We start from the raw sequence: 6,000 nt of genomic DNA on the forward strand, positions 1-6,000 counted from the left end.
CCAAATCGCGACTAAACGAGAAGAGCACACACGGATACACGAATGCACTCTTGTATCTATAGATGCATGCCGCTGTATCTGTGTATGTATCTGTAGAGTGCAAACTAGAAAATGGCATAGTTCGCATACAGACAGAGTCATCATCATCCATCCATCCATCCAACTACGCGTATCTGTATCTCTACGCGGGTATCCATGTATCCATGCGGGTATCTGTATCCACGTGCGCATCGCATAGCGGAATCCCTGTGCCTGTTACCCCATCCCGCTGGCATTAGAGCCACTTAAACGCATTTTGAAAATTGCCTGCCCGCCCACCCACACAGACTCCCACACTCACACATACAAACAGCGTTTTCTCTTTTTTTTTTGTTTGTGGAAAAACTAAACGCGCGATAATTTCCATCTGAGGTGAGATGATATGATATGGTATAGGAGCGGTATAGGAGTATGGGAAGGGGGGTTGGAGATTGGGGGCATGCCTCATGCAAGTGATGAGGTTATCACTTGCCACAAAAGTAAAGTGCATCCGTTTTTAGACGTCCGTCCCCAGTCTATCCCACTGTCCGGCTGTAATCAAACTACTCGCAAACTGGCGCACAGTCGCTGACGGTGACGCTGATGATGATCCAACTTGGACGTGGGCTTTGATATGTGCATGGAAAGCAGTGAGGCCTCTGATGAGCGAACCATGTGAATGGATATTTATCAAAAGAGTAACGGAGATGGTCTTACGGAGACCATTATTGGAAGATTTGGTTGATATTGAGATTCTAAGGAATCTATCATGATCTTCAATACCACACCACATAACGATTATACCTTGAAAGGAAGTTGAACTCAAATATTCCATATTTGTTCTCTTCTTAGTTGATTGAGTTTTATTGTGATCAAAATCGGACTAAAACTTTGCAAAATTTAAAAAAAAATTGGGTAAGTAGGAATTAAGTCAATTCTCCAGCTGATGAAGTAAAATGTATCCAATGAATGAAGATCCTTAATGGATAATACTACATAAATATCTTATATCTCTTCTTTATAAAGATATATCCTCATATTAACCTCAACTCTTAGCCAGTATATATTTTCCATTTTCCATTCCATCGTACCGACTTTCCTTTCCAGATGATTCCCACTGTATGCCCAAAGTATCTGCATGTTTGTTCGGCCCCCCCCCTCTCGCTGTCTGTCTCTTGGTGTTGATTGCAGTTTGGGTTTTTTTTGCTGGTTTTGTTTTTGTCTCGCGGCGCATTAAGCGAATTTGCGAGGTTCGAATTTGATTGTGTCAATTGGCTCGCGCCTAGAATCAGACCCAGACCCATAGCCATAGCCATAGCCATAGCCCAGACCCAGACTCAGAGACGAACCCATAGACAGAGCAGACCAGACCAGCCCAGACCAGACCGGAATGATGCCACGAATCTGTGTAGTCGGTGGCCAGTTCCAGTGCCACCCACCCAGAAAATCAGCGCATGGAAATTGCAGTACAAATTTTCTCTGTAAATTGAATTATGCACCAATGTGCAGTGCCACCCCACCCCACCCCCCTGCACCACTCCTTTCTGTATGAAATTGTCCGTGTCCGTGTCCAAGTGTCGCCGCCAATTGTCCCGAAACCCAAACCAGAATACAAAAACCAAAAACAGAAACCGAACAGAACCCAAATGCGATCCGTAGCCGTAGGCAACCCTTCAGCGCATATAACATCTTCGGGGCGCCCGCATAGGGGAGGCATGCCACACCACACCACACCAGACCACACTCCCCCTTTAGCGTTGATTCCCACTTTGGTTCCATGCTTTTTGTCTTTGTTTTCTTGTTGTATTATAAATATTTTGATTGAATTTTCTGTTTAATTAAAGCAAATTGTTTTGTGCATTTGTTCTGCTCATGACAGTGGGGGCTGCCTGCAGTGAATATATGTACATATATTCATTCATTCATATATAAAGCCTTACGCCTTGATGGGGGGTCGTTAACTGATTGAGAAGATGCCTGGGCTGGAGGAGGAGGAGGGTTTGAATGTCAAGGAATTGTCATGTGAACGATGATAGAGCTTTATGGGAATGATCTTAAACTGGTGATGGAAGAACTTTGGAAATCAAATCTGAATATGATATAAGATGCAAATATAGATGAAAAAGTTGAAGTCGTCATAGAAAAACTTAAATAGGAAATCATGACATAATGATCTAGATATTTAATAGGATGTTTATTGTTGGCTTTATAAAAGCTATAAAGACAAGCTCTACAGACAGTACTTCTATGATCATAAAATACCGATTTTGTGAAATCAATACGTCAGTAAAATTTTCTGTTCATTGGACCAAGATAAGAGATGAGGATAACTCTAAAGAAAGACTTTAATCTCAATCACAGATAATCAAACATCATAAATCATAGAACATTTGATGCTGTTATTAAATAAAACGCTTCAAAACATGAATTCCTCTATAAATTATGTGGAAATTAGATTGCCAGACTTGGATGAAATTTAAATAGTATTTTAGATAGCCGGAATTATAAATTTTTATATTCCATGAAATCTCTTTGGTATGATTTCCAACTGAAATTCCATTCCCAACTTCTATCTAAAACCTATCCTTGGACATTTATAATTCGTATATTGAATTCCCCATGTATACCACATGGCTCCATCCATCCATTCATCCATTCTATCCATCTATCTATCCATTGCCCAATCAATTTGGCCCATTTTCCATTTCCAAATTCAATTCAATCAAGCAATCAATAAATCAATAAACATGGGTAAAAACCTAACCTCCAATGGGACTAACGGGAGAGCCAATAACCAATAACCGTTTTGTATGATAATTCTATTTGCTAATTTAAATATGCCAAATTGTATTTTATTTCTGTGCTGCGATGTCATCATCACCCTACAGCCCCTCTGCTACTGCTGCTGCTACCAGTGGCACCCCACCCCTGCCATCCCTCTTCTGCTGCGACTCGTCGTCCAGCCAGTGTATCCCCTCCCTGGCTCCAAGACCAGTGTTCCCCTAATTGAGTTGAACGAATCGAACGAACTTTGGCGACGAATGGCATGGAAAAAAGAACCAAACGAAACGAATGTGTGGGTTGCGGGAGAAAACATTGGCCAACTCCAATTGACTCCTATGGATCCCCCCATGACCTGGTGGGGGACTGTGCGGGGGGGGGGGACTGGGTGTGGCGTCCAGTGGAGCGTTGAACGTTTGCATGGCTGCCAATTAATTTGCGGTTGATCAATTTAATTTGAAACTTCGTTTCGGTCTCTCTCTCTCTCCGACTTCCCTTCTTTCCCTCTTAATTTGTTGGCGCGCTTCGGATTCGCTTTGGCAAATAATTTGCCATTGATTTTGTATTCGTTACCCTTTCGCCATCTCTTTCCAGCAGTCATCAATCCGTCCCTCTCTCTCTCTTGCTCTGACTGGAGGGAACTCCCCCTTTTACTCTTTTAATTATCATCAATTATTCAAACTGCATTTGGGGGAATGATCAACTTTTGGTCTGTCTTCAATTAGCAAAGAGGAGGAGAAAGACGAAGGAGCAGGAGCTGGGCTCCACTGCAGTCAGACTTTCGTACGTTCCCGTTCCCCTTTGGCGTTCCCCAAGCAAAACTTCCTTTGAATCCTTGCTGCTACTCGAATCCTTTATTCATATCCCAATTTCGGTTTTTAATTCTTTTCTCGCCTGCTGGCTTTCGTTGGCTTCCTTTTTGTCCCTTTTGCACTTCAAGTGCTCACAAATTTTGTGCGATTTCTCACAGGAAAGGCATCAACACAAACACTTTTGCCAGACACTTCACCACTCCACCTCCACCTCCACACACACACACACACAGAAACCCATAAGGATATGGGGGGAGGGGGATACTTGAGAGATGAGATTTTTATCACATTTGGAACTCATTAGAAATATTTCCTTAATTCAAATTAAAAGCATTTAAATAAATTATGTTTCTGTCTGGAATTTGAATGGAAAGATTTTGAAGAGTAAGAGTAATATTTCTACGAGAATTATAGCCATTCCAAGAGGTTCGGTTCTGAGTTTTACTGAGTATAGGAATATTAGGAATATTAGTATTAGGAATATATTTTGGGTAGCAGTTGTTATATTTATTGATAACTTGATTATGGTTTTATATGTCATATGAATTGAGAGGACTTTCTCTTGTTGAAAGGAATGTAAAAATTACTTTGGGAAATAAAGATGGAAAACAATCTATAATACACATATGAAAAGATTAAGTATATTTTTGAAAAAAAGTTTTTCGGCCCTACCTTGACTATCTATTCCATAGTCTTTCAATTCAAAAGAATTCTTACTCATTTTGTGTTCAATTTTATTTAACAGATTTCTTTTACAATAGACCAATATCAAGTAACCTTACAACAGTAGAAATGGAGAAGCTTACGGAAGAATTCCTGTACTAAAAATTCCATAAATGATCTCTTAAACCGAGGAGAACTTTACGGAACTTTTATTCCTAACATTTGCTAGAGCATTTGCTTTACTCATAATATTTCTTAGACCTACAAGAAACATCTTTCTCTAGTTAAAGAAGAAGGATTCACTAGGGCTTGTAAAAAGTATCTTCAAATGAATAAAGTATACCTTGTAATTATACTAATTAACCTACAATCTATCCAAAGACTATAAAATTATAATCCTTTCTCACAAAATTTGGCTAAAAGATCCTCTAGAAATCTCAGAAGTATATTTTACAAATCAGCTCTCATGGAAGACTTTTCTAAACAGTGTTGAGACGTGTTTCTTTTAAGAACTTCCTAAAGAAATTCTTAATGAACTTAACCATCCATTAACTCACCTTATTACCGTCCGTGAAAATTTTGGCAGCAATTCTTCAAGCGTGTCACAGAAGAAAATCCCTTTCCTTGCGTTTTCCTTTGCGGACTCTTTTCGCTTTGGCCTTTTCTTAGCTTTCGTTTCGATCAGGTTTTCCCACACTTTTCACAGCACAAGGAACACACGTGAAACTTTTGCTGGCGCTGAAGCAGGAGCGTTTAAACACTTTGAAGAAGTTTTTGAAAAGTTCTCGAGTACAAGAATCACAAAGGAGTGCCACGTGCCAGGTGCTGAAGTAACTTCACAGTCAATCAGTGGTCTAATCGGCCCCAAAGGAAGTTGGAGATTGAGTTAAAGTTTTTTGAGTTTCAGAAGGGTTTGGGGGTGGAACACACACGTGGTTTAATTGAATTAGATGATGTTTTTCGGGGGATACACTTTTGGGCAGAAGTTGTTCCACTTTGTCCGAGAACTATAATCCACTTGATTTTTCGGGTTCAGTTTTTTGTGTTTTGCCAGTTTCGTCTTTCACACAGTATCCCAGAGATAAATCTGGGGCTACAGATTGGATGTGGGATGTCAACCGAACGCGTGGAACGTCAGAATGTGAATGATCTAACGGCGCTTGCCACTGCCGCAACGTCAACGTCGCTGTCGCTGTCGCTAGTGCTGTTGCTGCTGTTGTTGCAAATTAGATCTGCGCTGGCGTCGCAGTCGCCGTCTCTGAAAGATGGCTGCAGAGCAGCTGGGAGGGGGGAGTGGTTTGGGCGGGGGTGGGTTTTGTGCCCCTAAGCGCCGCCTTTGCTTTTGCCACATTTCCCTTTATTTTTTGCTGCCTGGCGTTGAAAGCGCAGGCGCTTTTTGAGCAGCAAACCAAAGCACAGCCATCTATCCATCTCTCTCTCTCTCTCTCTCTCCGAGACTTGCCCTCCCTCTCTCTTTTACTCTCCCTCTTTGTCTCTCTCTCTCTCTGTCTGTTGCTGGCAAGACAATTTTCTCGCGCATTTTCATTGTGGAAATTGAATTTTCGGCATGGCTGAAGGAAACAACAAAAAACAGTGGATGGGGGGAACCAAAAGAAGAAATGAAGGCAGAGCTTTGGAAGCTTTACCACCTTCCCTCCCCCTTGTAGGTACTTTATTTTATTACACTTTATTTAGGGAGAGCGAAGGAGAGGAGGGGAGAACTAAC

At 41.2% G+C, this 6,000-nt stretch overlaps 1 protein-coding gene across 1 annotated transcript in view; it reads right to left on the reverse strand.

Annotated features, from left to right (window-relative positions):
• The window catches only part of Drgx (Dorsal root ganglia homeobox), a 31,643-nt gene extending 26,195 nt beyond the window's left edge, over positions 1-5,448 (reverse strand). Inside the window, exon 1 of the mRNA XM_002132658.3 lies at positions 4,832-5,448. The gene's annotated coding sequence lies outside the window, so the exon portion shown is untranslated. The remainder of the gene's footprint in view (positions 1-4,831) is intronic.
• Between the last annotated feature and the right edge of the window lie 552 nt (positions 5,449-6,000).

This window comes from Drosophila pseudoobscura, chromosome 4, assembly GCF_009870125.1.
Source record: "Drosophila pseudoobscura strain MV-25-SWS-2005 chromosome 4, UCI_Dpse_MV25, whole genome shotgun sequence".
Taxonomy (NCBI): domain Eukaryota; kingdom Metazoa; phylum Arthropoda; class Insecta; order Diptera; family Drosophilidae; genus Drosophila; species Drosophila pseudoobscura.